The 15379-nt window shown below is 42.7% G+C and overlaps 1 long non-coding RNA gene across 1 annotated transcript; it reads left to right on the forward strand.

Annotated features, from left to right (window-relative positions):
* Nucleotides 1-8161: 8161 nt before the first annotated feature.
* LOC129527719 (uncharacterized) lies at nucleotides 8162-10133 on the forward strand. Its single transcript, XR_008672769.2, has 3 exons — nucleotides 8162-8214; nucleotides 8416-8510; nucleotides 10034-10133. It is a non-coding gene; the product is annotated as an uncharacterized lncRNA (long non-coding RNA).
* Nucleotides 10134-15379: the final 5246 nt, after the last annotated feature.

Consider the following 15379-nt stretch of genomic DNA (forward strand, 5'->3'; position numbering starts at 1 on the left):
TACCCACCCATTCACACGGGACTCTAATGTCTTTTTTTTCCAACATACATTTTGGACGGGCATCGTACCAGGCCCTGTGCTAGGTTACGTGTATCCATTGAATCTTCCTAGAAATCCTCATGAACTTGGTACCATTATTACCACCCTTTTACATTCAAGGATCACTTGCTTCAAATCGCATATCTACAAATGGAAGATTCAGGGTTCAAAACGAGGGTATAATGTCCATGCTAGGGGGCTTACACTCAGAAACCCTAACTCTTAATATTAACCTTTCTATTAAGGGTGGGACATGGGCAGGAAGATGTGGGCACTGAAGAGAGACCAGTTTCACTCCTGAGAACACTCCATGATGAAGGCTTTGGAAGAAAAAGGGAAGAAAAAGGTTAAAACCATCGATGTAGATCATGAGCACACGCTCATTTTCAAAATAAAACAACTTCTTTGTGAGAATAATTGAGAAATAAATGTTGTAGGGAGGACTGTTGAATTTCATTTTGGTAGAGAAAGTGATGGTAGTTGAAATTCTTGTTTTATTGCTACTGTTGTAAGTATTGCTATCCATGTTGAATAGTTTCAAATATCAGACAAAAAGAAGAGTTTGATGTGTTAGAAAGCCAGCCTATAAGCTTCTGTGAGTGAGGAGTCCTTCCACTTTATGTTTCAGGTATACAGAAGATGGATGGATACATGAATACAAGGTAAGGCAAGAAATAGATACCCATGCACACTGTCCAGTGTGTGGACAATGGTACGCTAGTCAGCTTTCGATAAGTGTCAGTTGAATGGAAATAAGCTGAATGAATCTGAAGGTGGCATACATAATGGGATGAGCCTGGGTAAGAGATTTAAAAGCTTGAAGCGGCCGGGCGCGGTGGCTCACGCCTGTAATCCCAGCACTTTGGGAGGCCGAGGCGGGCGGATCACGAGGTCAGGAGATCGAGACCATCCTGGCTAACATGGTGAAACCCGGTCTCTACTAAAAATACAAAAAAAAATTAGCCGGGCGTGGTGGCGGGCGCCTGTAGTCCCAGCTACTCGGGAGGCTGAGGCAGGAGAATGGCGTGAACCCGGGAGGCGGAGCTTGCAGTGAGCGGAGATCGCGCCACTGCACTCCAGGCTGGGTGACAGAGCCAGACTCCGTCTCAAAAAAAAAAAAAAAAAAAAAAAAAAAAAGCTTGAAGCAGACACCCTTGATTATGTGATGTACAACCATTTAAGCATATTAGTTTAGAGGGGAGGGGAAACAGGAAGAGGCTTGAGTTTCCAGAGCTAGAGGAACAACTTAGAAGAGAAAGAATTAAGAGTGGAAAGGGAGCATATAGTATGCAGAGTATATAACCTACAAGGACAGTAACCTAGCATTCTGAGCAGCCTTAGGATAGAAACTGCTGGAAAAAGGAAGCCAGTCCTGAGGACATCCAGAAGTTTAAGAGTCACAGCAAACTACTATGTAGAGAAGCAGCACTGATAACAGTTGATTATTGACCCAGTGCCGGATAGATTTTGTTCTGTCATCTGTGTTGTTTGGCTTGGGTTTTTTTCTATAATGCATTTGTACTAAGCAATAAGTGCAATGTTTCCTAAAAGCAGGGGTTGATGGGAAGATGGGAGGAGGTACCAAACGGCAGATTCTTGCTCTCCTTTGCTGTCGGAATGGAGGTGACCCTGCCACAATCCCAAGGTGCAGGTAGAGTTCCTGGGAGGAATTAAAAGCCCGCTTTAAGACTATTCCTGAGGCTGAAACCTCTTTTCAGTGACAAGCATCATCAAAGCTGTAATGCAAGTCAGCTGCACCGGGCAAATGCAGCATACGGTGACGCTGTAACCTCCCTGAAACGGCAATGAAAATGCATCTGACCCAGGGAGGTGCCACTGTGTGGAAGCCTGCCCCTTCCTCGGTAGGGAAAAGATGGCCTGACCTGCCGCTTCATTCAAAGAAGTCCACGTCTCCTCACCTAGGTTAAGAGCAGGTGGCATCATCCACAAAGATGCTCCAAAACCCAAGCTGGAGCTGTCATGGATTTATGAGCTCCTGTCTGTTTCACGGTGCTGCTTCTCACTGAGCCTACTTCATCATTTAAATTATTAACAGTGAAAGTGCATTGACTGGGGGAGTCGGTGGAATACAGGATCCTGAAGAGCGTGGAAGGGTCTCAATACAGTTTCATCTCTCTCATGCAACTCACCCTCATTAGTCTCCAGATCTGGGCTTCTGAACATGCATGGAATAAACGGAGGGGATTTTTAAGGCAGTTTCTGTTTAGGCTCTACTCATTAAAAACAAAACAAAAAACAAAAAACAAAACAAAAAACAAAACAAAACAAAAAACTCCATTACCTAACCTAGTCTTGCCTATAGTTTTCAGAAATCATGAGACCATCAAAAGTCTACTTTGCCTGGTAAAACTGTCATCCCCACCCAGCCTTCCCTGTGGCCACTTACCTATGCTGACATTATATTGCTTTGCTTGGTAGCAGTTCAAGGGAATAAAAGCATTTTCTTGCACTCCACACATTGCAGTGTCTAACTCCTCAGCCCTTGCAACAAAGAGGCAAATCTAGAATGTGAAAGTTGGTCACATGTATTTTGGCCTTAGGATGAAGTCCTGCCTGTTAGAGTCTATATATGAGGCTTAATATTCAGTATTTATTTTCCAGGTTGCCCTAAATCTGGGCACAGCCACCCCGCCACCTCCCCTTCCATTGACCCTGTTAACCCTGAAAAGAAAGTTAAATCCTATAACTCGAGCCTAGCCCTGCAAAACTGAAGCTGTAGCTCTCAATCAAACAGTCTCTTGCCATTTTTAATAAATTGGATTGTGGATTAATCTTGGGAGTATTTGGGCCCCTGATGAAACATTCTCTTTCAGGGAAGATCAAAATTTTCCTATTTGCATAGAAAGTTTACAAATAAAGATTCTTTAAAAAGATAAGTCTTTAATTATTTGGTTATTAACCTAGATAACCTCTAAAGGTTCTTAAATCTAATGATTTCTTTTATTTGAGTTGCATTTGTCAAGTTCTCACCATCTTGCCAAATTACTTCAGACAATAGCAATATCTAATGTTTTTACAGCACTTTATAGAGAGTTTCTAAAGCGCTTTCACACATTCATTATCTTATTTGAGCCTTAATGCAACCCTATAAATTATGGCATTTATTATTCCTGTTGCAAAAGAAGAAATAGAAGCTCAAAGAGATTAAAAGACTTAGCCAAGGTCATTCAACAACAAAAAAAAATGGAAGACCTTGAACTATCAGGGAAATCTTAGAACTGAATTCAAGTCTAGATTCTGTTACTAAATAGCTGTATGGTCTTGAGTACATCACTCACCATTCTGAGCTTGTCTATCTGTAAAAGGGGTTAGTTAACTAGCTGATCATCTCCATGGTCTTCCAAAGACCTAAAATTCTACTAATTTTATAATATACCTATAATAAATAAACAAAAATTTACTATATTGCTATAATACTAAATTCTTCCTTTCTCTGGGCCTCTTGCCTCCAAGCAAAAATAAAAGGATTATATGAACTACACAGGAGGCCTGAGATTAAAAACAATCAGTGTGGCACACTAAGGAACTTTAAAAATACAAAGATATCAAATGGAAAAAAAAATTTCATGATCCAAAGCTCAGTGCATCGTCACATTATGGTGTGACAGTACCAGAACTCCTACCCTCTACTAACATTTTGTTAATATTTTTGTATCTCTGTTGTGATGAAAACCAAGCTAGAATTTGGTTTAGGCTTAGTTTTTGAGACCACAGCTAGCTCTTACCTGAATTAGAGCCCTCCATTTCAGACATCTGTATCTACCTTGGGCAAAGCCCCACTAGTTCTTCTTTCTGGGTGATCTAAAACTCTAAAAGTGATAGGTACAGCCTCAATTTCCCAGGGCACATCAGTGCCATAGTGAATGGCTAATACCCATGAAAGCAAAGTTGATCTTCAATCCCTTCACTCTCTTCTTTTTTTTTTTTTTTTTTTTGAGACGGAGTCTTGCTCTGTCATCTAGGCTGGAGTGGCAGTGGCGTGATCTCAGCTCACTGTAACCTCTGCCTCCCAGGTTCAAGCGATTCTCCTGCCTCAGCCTCTGGAGTAGCTGGGACTACAGGCGCGCGCCAACACGCCTGGCTAATTTTTGTATTTTTAATAGAGATGAGGTTTCACCGTGTTGGCCAGGCTGGTCTCGAACTCCTCACCTCATGATCTGCCCACCTCTGCCTCCCAAAGTGCTGGGATTATAGGCATGAGCCACCTCGCCCGGGCCCCTTCCCTTTCTAATAGGCAGGAGACTACCTATCTCATAATGACTTTGTTCCCTCTGTTGTGATGCTATCTTTTGGTGGTTCAGTGGTTTGCCACCACTTGGGAGACATGTCCAATTCCCAGGCCTCACCTGGCTCTGACCATCTCAGAACACAACTCTAGTTGAATGTTTCTGTGTGTGGAGACTGTGCTGAACTTTTTATCTTCATTTTATCTTTGCAACAATTCTCTTACTATCACCATTTGTGGATGAGAAAACAGAGGCACGAAGAGATTAAATAACCTACCCCCAAGGTTATATGGCTAATGAATAGTAGGGTCTAGAATTCAAACTGAAACAGGCTGATTCTGAAGCTTATGGTGGTCTTTACCACCACATTGTTGCCCACTCATTCACCAACCAGGGCAGTGGAGACATGTCCAAAGGGCTGTATTCTCTAGGTACAAATTTCCCATCACTGAAAGGATGCAAGCATGGGCTGGGCATCCATCCAGTTTCAAACGCTAAGCTCCCATGGCTGAAAATCTGTCTTGGAAACACTCTCACTTCCGCTTTGGATGTTCTCTCTGCTCCTGATATCCTTCCTCTGTCCTCCTGGCATAATAAATTTCTTTTCTTTCCTTTCTCCCATTACACTGCTTTTCCTCCTATATTTACCACAATGCACTATAGAAATTGTGTTCTTCCTCCTCCAGAAAGTCTTGCAAACTGACTGCATTCGTTGACCCCTGATCATAGACACATTTGTTTGGGCAGTTATTATGTCATAATAAAGAGATGGGGCAGGGACCTCCAGTCTGCCACAGTCCCCACCACTCCCTATTGCCTCATCCCTCCCAGGTCACACACTGATACTAGCTGCCTGCCCCTCTGATGGAATTGAAGGTTTAACCCTGTAAGAGCTAGCCCTTTTCTATTATAGACTATACCTTATTCATCTCAGTATCCTCCTAGCATAGCAGCCTAGCATACTACAAGAAAAACAGCTCAATAGATGTTTGATAAATGAGTGAGTGAAAGAACAGATGAACACACGAAGACTGCCAGGCAGCTTAAAGATCCACTGGGCACAAAGGTGACAGATAAGGCAGCAACTCTTTGGGCAAACTCCCAATATGGGAGCAGCCTTAATCTCTTTATGCCTGTTAACTCAATTTATAAAGCAGATATGATAATACTTACCTACTTCTCACTAGGGCACCACATGAAATAATTAGCTAATATCTACAAGGCATTATCTGCACTAAGTGGTAGATATTACTCCTACTGTGAAAACTCAGCTTTGGGCCTCCAATGAATCTACTTTAAATAGAGCTGGAAAACTAAACAAGATTTATCCAGTCTTTCCTTCTGGTTCTGCAAATATTCAGCTACCAAACTAGGAATAAGTAACACCTTTCTCAGAGCTAACTGATCCCTCGCTATCTCTCTGTCTTCTCTCTCCCCATCCCCCGCCAACTGTATCATCCCTACCTCTTTCTCTTTCTCTCTCTCTCTCTCCCTGTTAAGTTAATATTTGGACAAGAGACAAAATGCACTAATAAGCGAGCCAGGATTCCCAACTGGGTGAATTGCAATGTCTCAGCAGCACACTAGTTCCCCATAGAGGACAGCGGCCAGGACTGGGGGCCTCTCTCAACTCTGGGCATGTTTTGTCTCTTGATCAAGGAATTGGCTGCATAGGTGAAAATCAGTTGAACTGCATACTTATTATTTGTGTACTTTTCTGTAAGTCCATTTCAGTAAAACTGAAAAAAAAAGGAAAAAAATGTGACTCATGCAGTCTGAAAAACAGTGGGCATTGCATACCCCTTCCTTCATTAAACCTAGAGACATTTTCCCACTCGTAGCAGGATTTTACCAAACACAAGCTTTCTGAAGCAGACACTCCTCTGCAGTCCATCCCACAGCACTCATCAGACAGCTGTGGCTCTTGCACCAAGCCAGAAATCTGTCTTGCTAGCCGTGCCAATGGTCATTAGCATAACCTCCTTCCTCTTCCTGTACCTCAGACCCAGTAAGTCCTCCGATACTCAAGAACTCCTTCCCGGAGCGGAGACACAGATCATGGCTATCAGATGGGTCCCTTGGCAGCTCAGCTGCAGGCAAGATTTGTTCCCTTGTTTGTCTGGAGCTTTGGTTTTAATTTGTAATGTTTGCTTAATCTACTATTAGTTGGGCTGAATTTAATTTAACTCATTGTAGCAATTCATTTCTTTCAATCTCCTGTTATTGGGTATCACTCTTAAGTTGTAAGTGAGTTTGCCTTCCCTAATCATCATGTAGGAATCTGTTGGCCTAGTTATTTCTCTTTGCAAGTAATATCTGCAATTAAAAATGTATATAATTGCAGAGAGAGCAGTGTGATGAGAATGCTGAATGGGATCTGTACCTTCTATTTTTTTCATTAGCTTTTATATTTTAAGTGAACTCAGGTAAAGTGCTGGTAAGGAGTTACTTCCTCTCCCACCCCCACCATTGTCAACTGCCAAATGGAGAGACAATAAATGGTAGCCAGACAGATTCTCTTTCTTACTATAAAGCCATAACGCCAAAACCTAGCACATAGCAATGAGTTTTAAAAATTAAAACAAAACAAGACCTCTAGCTTGGCTTATAGCCAATCACAGCTTTCAGATGGTAGAGATCATTCTAAATTTAGAGGAAAAAGTAAAAGTGGGTCTTTCTTCGAAATTTAATTTTAAAACTTGCTCCACAGGTAGACTTTTGGTAAAGATGCCTTTACATACAAATTTTAAAATACGTGATAGTTGTTTAAGAAAGCTTAACACAATCTTACTTACATAGTTCACAACTTTTTTTTTTTTTTTTTGACATGGAGTTTCGCTCTTGTTGCCCAGGCTGGAGTGCAGTGGCGCAATCTCAGCTCACTTCAGCCTCTGCCTCCTGGGTTCAAGTGATTCTCCTGTCTCAGCCTCCTGAGTAGCTGGGATTATGGGCACCCACCACCATGCCTGGCTAATTTTTATATTTTTAGCAAAGACAGGGTTTCACCATGTTGGCCAGGCTGGTCTCAAACTCCTGACCTTAGGTGATCTGCCCATCTCGGCCTCCCAAAGTGCTGGGATTACAGGAGTGAGCCTTTCACACCCAGCCCACTTCACAACTTCTTAAAAGTAAAGCTCTCATCCCACATATACTGAAACACTAGGATTTATCATGTTCCAATCAAGTCAACTTGCTCCAAAATCTCTCAAGAGATTTTTTTAATCACCATACTTAAAAGTAGGGTGATAATCACAAATATTAGGAAACATTTCTCCAAATACAATGGGAAATGCTAGATAATGTGTAACTTATGGATGTAAACACGTGCAAAGCACTTAACCCAAAGCCTAGCTTATAGAACGCACTCAACAAGTAGTAGAATAATGAGAACGATGCCAATTATAATAGCATCTATTGTTATTATTCAGAATATCTCATCCAGTTTGACTTATTTCTGCAGTGAAACAAATCACCAGGCTGTGTCTTTTCAAAGCTCACACTTCCAAACAGAGTAGGTGTTCCTTCTGATCTAAGCATACCTGAATGTTTTTCACCAAGGTTCGTGACTCCTGTAGCCACATCTATACTTAGTGTAAACCTGAACTTGGCAACAGAAAACCCCATGCAGGATATGGCCCCTAGGAGACCATGAGAAGTGACCTTCCAACATTCAAGCTACAGGGGAAATCTTTCTCTTAATTCGAGCTACATTGCACATTATGTCAATTCTGCAGAATTTATCCGGAAGAACCGATATGAACCGAAATCTCATCTACTGTTTACCCATTTTCTGTCTTTCCTTTTTTTTTTTTTCTTTTTGGAGACAGTGTCGCTCTGTCCACCCAGGCTGGAGCGTAATGGCACGATCTCAGCTCACTGCAACCTCCATCTCCAGGGTTCAAACAATTCTCCTGCTTCAGCCTCTCGAGTAAGTGGGACTACAGGCATGTGCCACCACGCCCGGTTAATTTTTTTTGTATTTTTAGTAGAGACAGGTTTTCACCATGTTGGCCAGGCTAGCATCAAACTCCTGACCTCAGGTAATCTGCCCACCTCGGCCTCCCAAAGTGTTGGGATTACAGGTGTGAGCCACTGCACCCAGCCTGTTTACCCATTTTCTAATCTCCAGTGAAACCAACTTCATAAAGGCTGTGGCATTTCTTCCAAGACACTACGATGAAGATGACATGATCAGGAGACTTAGGGAAAGCTACGACTTTTCAAGTAAGTAAAGTGGGTGACCCTCACTATTTTGTGGGCTCAATAGCTGTGTATTCATTTATAAAAATAAAATGGTAGAGACTGTATTGGACAGGAGAGACCTGGAATATGGATCTAAGTAACCAGCTAGCACAAAAATACCCCACTATTTATGTTATGTATACATACATATATACATACATGCATTGGTGGAGCTAGATAATATCTTTCAGCTCTGTTACTTTACATTGAAGTATCTGACTGATCATACTCATTTGTGCAGGAGATATTTAAAATCTAGTTGTGAAGATGACTGAGTCATGAAACATTAAATAATCTTAATGTGTAAGCTCCCAAAAGGAAGTCAATGAGAAAGGGTTAACTTTGCCATGTATGTTCATAGGAAAGTGAGTATGACTTGTATCTAAGTTATGGATCAGCAAACTAGACCCCCGAGCCAAGTCCAGACTACCCCCTATCTTTATAAATAAAGTTTTATTGGAACACAGCCACTCATTCATTTATGTATCATCTGTGGCTGCTTTCACTTTGCAACGGCAGAAATAAGTAGTTATGACAGAGACTTTATGGCCCACAAAGCTTAAACTATTTACTATCTGGCCTTGTACAGAAAAAACTTGTTGATCCAAAAAAGGCTGAACAAAGATTTTAAAAGAGATGGGGGGAAAGAAAAAGAGAGAGGGCTGAGTCTCAGGCAGGGGTACAGACTGAATAGGCAAAGTAGCTTTCCAGAGAGAAGGGATTGGGCAATCGAATGGATTCAGAACTGGTCACTAGAGGACCAGACTGGATGGTTTGAAGTAACGAAGATGAACTGGATGAATTGAGAGTAGGCACAAGCCAGAGAACTGTGGGCATTCACACCCAGATGACTGGACTTGACTGTGGACAGTCAGCCATTAGTGAGGGTTTCTGAGGAAAGAGTTGACAAAACAGAAGATTTAAAGAAATCCAATGGGGTTGCAGTTTCAGCACAGTTTGAGCTTCCTAGCATGAGACATTGAAGGTCCCCACATCCCAGGAGCCATGGCACTGGACATAATGGTATGAGTAAGGGAGACAGTAGGAAAGGTGGAGCTATGTGACTTGTGATCATTGGGATGGCGATGAGGAAGGAGAAGGAGTAACTAGGGCTTGCTTAGGGCTCCCACCCTGGGTGACCACACAGCTGACCACTTTACATGCAGCCACGTGCATTAGTGCATACGATTTCTTGAGCTGACAGTGAAATGTGTGCCTGAAAGTTTCATACCATGACTCAGGTCCAAAGTAATTCTAAAGAACAGGGCCAGTGATTTCAGTGGCTTATTTCCCACCCCACCTTCTAATCAATGTAATTCATTGACTTATTCACCATATTCTGGAGAGGGCGAAAAGCAGCAGTTTGCTACTTCTCAAAGTTGCTCTGGCAGGTCAATATCCTGTCATCACTAATCCTGCAAACCTTTTTAAAGACTTCAAATACATAGTCGGCTATTATCATCTTTCGGAGAGTTTTTCTACCTATTCTCCTTTTCATGTTATAGACACCCTAACGGCAAGTCTTAAAATCGCAGTTCTGACAGAGAGATTGAGAAGTTCAAGTCAATTCCTCATTTACCTGCTCGGTCTGCAAAGGAGTTCGAATAGCTTTAGGAACATCTACTTGGCTCCTTTGCAAACAAACAGGCCTGGTGCCCATGACTCCTCTGTTACGAGGCTCTCCTCCTCCCTGGAGACGAGCAGCATTCCTGTTGCAGAGTGCTGGACATTGTTCTGGGAACCCTCTGCCCAGATACTCATTAGTACTGCATTAGTCTGTAAACTCCGAAAGAAATGCCTAGTTCACCTCGCTCTTACTTGATGTACTTGAAAGGTCCGGTGAATTTATGGCAGGATAATGTGGAACCCAGCACCTATTTATGAGTTGATCATTTGTACCGAACCCCCCTCAAAGTGCCAAGGGTTACCATTCAACCACGGCCTGCACTAATGCCACGGGAAGGCCAACAAAGCCAAGTGTATGAAAGTTAAAAGCATTAATAAAAGTGTGACTTATAAATTACTTCATCTTTGTCACCCTTTTTGAAATGGGGTGAGAGAGGCCAGGGTAAATTTATTTTTTAAGTGCTTTCTGAGACCCGAACGGGTCAGGCTTGAAATGCTGTAGTATATAAATCATTCTTTGCAGATCTGGGGGATGCTGCAAGCATCACAACATTAACAAATATTGATTTATTTTATCATTTGCAACTGTTTATAGTATGACAGATCCTACTGCACACGCAAAAGCAAATACTTTGAGGCAATGTAGCTAATTAATATCTCTTGTAAGGGAGGAAAAAGGGAAAACCTGGCAATAGGATTTCAGCTTGTATGGAAGTTTGTGGCAAGGTGATTTTCATCAGATTGGCTGACATTAACTCAGCCCCCACCCCAATACCATGGAGATGGATGGATTTCACGCTAAGCAATTTGATGTACAAATGGCATATATGAGAGGTCCTGTCATCAACGCAGCATCATTATACATGATATCAACCAAAGCTCCTGTGAGGCTGAAACCTAGGAAAGGGTCAGCAGGGGTTTCAGACCCCTGGCCACTCTGCTCAACTTTGTATCAAAGCATTAAATAAGCAGACACCCACACTCAATTCAACCACAGGTTCTAAAGGATTTATCTGGGGTCCCTGCTGATGCAATGAAGGACAATTAACAAAAATGCCTTCAAGGTAAGGGAGATGAAAGTCTGCATTGTGCTGGAAAGTGTCCCTGGCTCTGCTGCGCTTTCTCAAACTGCACTTTGGATGTGTTTTCAAACTTAAATTGCTCACAATTTGGGCCTTCTCCTAACAGGCAACAGAGGGCTGAAGACTGATTAGTCAAAGAAGTTCAGGGAGCCCTACAGTTTCATTGAGATAAACAATGACAACAACACAAACAATGACTAAGAAAATCTGATTTAAACTCCTGACAATGATTAATGCATCTGAACTATGCAAGGAGAACTCAGTGAAATAATCATAGATTGGTACTTTTGTCTGGGAAGCACAATGAAGTTGATCTCTGTGTCCAAGCACATCTTCAAGCCTCCTGTGCAACTGGGTGCTCCTTACGTGGGGCACTGAGGTCAATGGTACACCATGGAGCTAGTAATTGCTATGCAGTCAATTACCAATGGCATAGCAATGACTGAGACTCCCTTTTAATAGTGTAGCCTGGGAAAGTATCTCCCAATGGCAATGATAGCTGAGGCCAGAACCAAGATTTCTCAGTCTCAGCACTACTAACACTTTGGGCTGGATAGTTCTTTGTTGAGGAGTGCGGCGAGGGGTCTTGTACACTGTAGGATATTTGGCATCATCTCTAGTTTCTGCCTACTAGATGCTGGTAGCAATCACCACCACCCCAATGTGAGAGTCAAAAGTTACAGCACGCATTGCCAATTGTTGTTAGGACTAAAATCTCCCTTTGTTGACAACCACTGGGTTAGACAAAATAACTCAAAGATTTTGTATCAGGCCTTTCCCACCAGAAAATCTTCCTTGGCCACAAACTTTAAGTCTTAGCATTCTAAATGTACAACTTTGGGCCACTTTGTGGTCTAATACTGAACTATGTGGCTGTACCTGTTGATCTTAACCACTATGAAGGGAAGGATCAAGAAGAGACTTCCAAGAACTAAAAATTATTGTGTATAAGTCAACAGGAGAGGGAAGAGAAAAATTAGCCACCATAAGGCAAGAGTAGGATGGGGGAAAGCAGTTCCAGTGATGTGGGTCATGCTCCACAGGCATGAGGGCTCATAGGTAAGAAGAAAGCACATTCAGAATGTCACCTAGTATAACTTAGTCCGATGGACTAATGCCAGAGTTGAATAGTAAGATCTTCCCCATATTTAAACCAAAAAAGCCACTGCCCCTCTGGCCAAGTGTGAAGTCTTACTGCATACCGGCTGTGGCAGATCTTATTTTCCAAAGATGGTCACGACAATGTCTCTCATCCCACCAACTCTTCTGCAATGTGACCTCGCCATGCCCTTCATAAGGAGGTGAGGTTTCTTTCTCCATCTCCTTGAATCTGGGTGGCCATGTCTGACAAATGCAACATGGCAGAAGTGATGCAGGGCCAGTACTGGGAGTAAGTCTTTTTTTTTGAGACAGAGTCTCACTCTGTCGCCCAGGCTGGAGTGCAATGGCACAATCTCGGCTCACTGCAAGCTCTGCCTCCTGGGTTCATGCCATTCTCCTGCCTCAGCCTCCGGAGTAGCTGGGACTACAGGCGCCTGCCACCACACTTGGCTATTTTTTTATGTTTTTTAGTACAGACAGGGTTTCACGGTGTTAGCCAGGATGGTCTTGATCTCCAGCCTCAGCCTCCCAAAGTGCTGGGATTACAGGTGTGAGCCACATCTGGCCTGGGAGTAACTCTTAACTGGCTGGTGGCTTCTGCTCCCTCTTTCTTGGAATGTCTGCTCATGGAACATTCCCTCTCAGAACCCAGCTGTCATACCATGAGATTCACAGTTTACAGGGAGAGGCCATGTGGATGATAGGTTCTGGTCAACTGCACATTGAGTTTGCAGCCAGCCCTATGAGTGAGTTATCCCTGTTACCCAGTCCAATCAAACCCACACATGACTCCAGCTCCAGCCAACATCTGAATGTAACCCCCTGTGAGACTCCAAGCAAGAACCGCCCTGCTGAGCCCCATCAATTCCAGACTCATGAGAGATATATAATAATAGTTATTTTAAGCCACCAAGCTCTTGGGTAGTTTGTTATACAGCAATATGTAACTGGAACACCAACCACACTGATATTTCTATGAAGCTAAAGACAAATGTGTTCTACTATCAAAGTTATTGAGACTTCAATCTCTGGAAATCTCAATAACCTGGTAGTAGAACACATTTGTCTTTAGATTGAGATTGATCAAAGGGAATTAACAGACATCATCATCACCCTATTTACTAGATGCACAATACTTTCCATTTGTTATCTCATGTCATTCTTGCAGTCAACTTAGGAGACAACTATTATTATCCCCCTTGACAAATGATGGGACTGAGGTCTAGAGAGCGTGAGTCTCCTTGCCAAGGCAACACAGTCAGGGGGTGGAGAAACACAGATTCAAAAACAGTCTGACACCAAAGCGTTAATTTTACCACTATTCTGTGGACAGTTTTAGCCCCAAGACAGAAGACATGGAAGCAGAGATAAATCTGTAAAATGTTATACTCAGGGAATGCTATCAGAGAACTCTGTCCTGTGACCTCTGATTTCCAGAGTCATAAAATCAGCTGTTGTTCTTCCCCATGGACCGGCACAGAGGTCTCTCCTGCTTTGAGGAATGTGGTCCACAGCACACTGAGGAGGTATATGGATTAGGTACCATCTCTGATGGAATTTCTAAAGGGGCACTGGAATCAGAAAACCCCAGTCTTTCAAAGAACTGATCCTTAACCTTCTCAGCATCTCTGCAACTTAGCTATGCCTATGAACTGTTGGGTGGCCTTAGGCAAACCACAAACCCTCTAAGCCTCAGAGTTCTCGGCTGTAAACTGGGAATTACCCCTACCCCTCAGGATTGTTATGACAACTTGAGATAATGTATCAAACTGCGCAGCATGGTGCTGGCACACAGAGGCACTTGAACCTGGTAGCCTACCTAGGACCTGTGTCTGGCCTGAATAGTCTGAGGTATGAGGAAGCTAGACTGTGAAGTTTACACTTAGCCTGTGTCTAAACATTTGCCTGGAAATTTGCAGCCATGCTGAGCACATGCATCCCTCCTGCAGCCTACAGCAGACATATGATAGAGAGGAGACGGTCGTCAGGGTGCTGGGCTCAGTGGGGAGTCAAAGATGCTGTAGTGTGAAATGCACTCACATGGGCTGACCTTTGTAAAGGCACTACTCACATGCTCCTGAGATGCCCATATAGCCTAAGAGCATGTTAGAACGGTCACAACCCAAAGACTCCATGTCTGATCATTTCTGATGCTTGGCAGCCCATTCCAAAGGCATCTCCCCCTCTATATTTGCCTTTGAGCACAGTTGAGGCACTGCCTTCTCAAAGGACCCCATTCCTGCCCCTTCATGCAATCTTCAGTCACATAGAAAGACATCTCCCCTGGCATCATCAGTGTCCAGTACAATAAAAAGTCACCAGAATCGTCAAGCTGGATCCAGTGCCAGCCCAGGTGAGATTTTTCCTTCCTGTGTGTGGCCTTCTGGCATCTATTTTCTCTTTGAAGCTCTTTTCTCTTCCTGGGATGAGAACCCAGAATTGGGGCTCTGATCTCCATTCACCAAATCATCCCAGGCTAAAGCTTTCTTCTCTAGACGCCCAGGAAAAGCACGATAGTTCAGTCATATTAGGTTCCTGCCAGCTAAGAAGCCTAAGTTTCAAAGAAAAAGGCACCATTCACCCCAAATTCACCATGGTCTGACTTTTGTAAAGGTCCTAAAATACAATTAGTAACACAATTGCATCTTAACTTAGAATTTTCCACTTGGTGGCTTTTCTCAGGTTGACTGTCATTGAAAAGCTGCTTTTTGCTTTTTTTTTTTTTCAATTTAAACCTAAAGAACACTATAATGCTTTACTCTTAGTTGCTAATGTCCAGTTGAGTTCTGCTCGGCATAGATACTGAAGGTTCCCCAGTAGAAAGGAGTCATTCCCATCATTTATTGTAAAGTGTGTGCCTGGCAGTTGTAACTGAGTTCAATTTGAAAAGAAATCAAATGTTTGGATGAAAGTGACACAATGATGTAGCATGAGGCATAATCCATACATTTCTAACAGATGCCAGAAGAAGCCCCAGCTGGAAGTCATGTCGCTTTTAGATACTGAGAGCAACAAGTCATTAATTTGTATTCCTTAAATAAC

This window comes from Gorilla gorilla, chromosome 18 (assembly GCF_029281585.2).
Source record: "Gorilla gorilla gorilla isolate KB3781 chromosome 18, NHGRI_mGorGor1-v2.1_pri, whole genome shotgun sequence".
Classification (NCBI taxonomy): domain Eukaryota; kingdom Metazoa; phylum Chordata; class Mammalia; order Primates; family Hominidae; genus Gorilla; species Gorilla gorilla.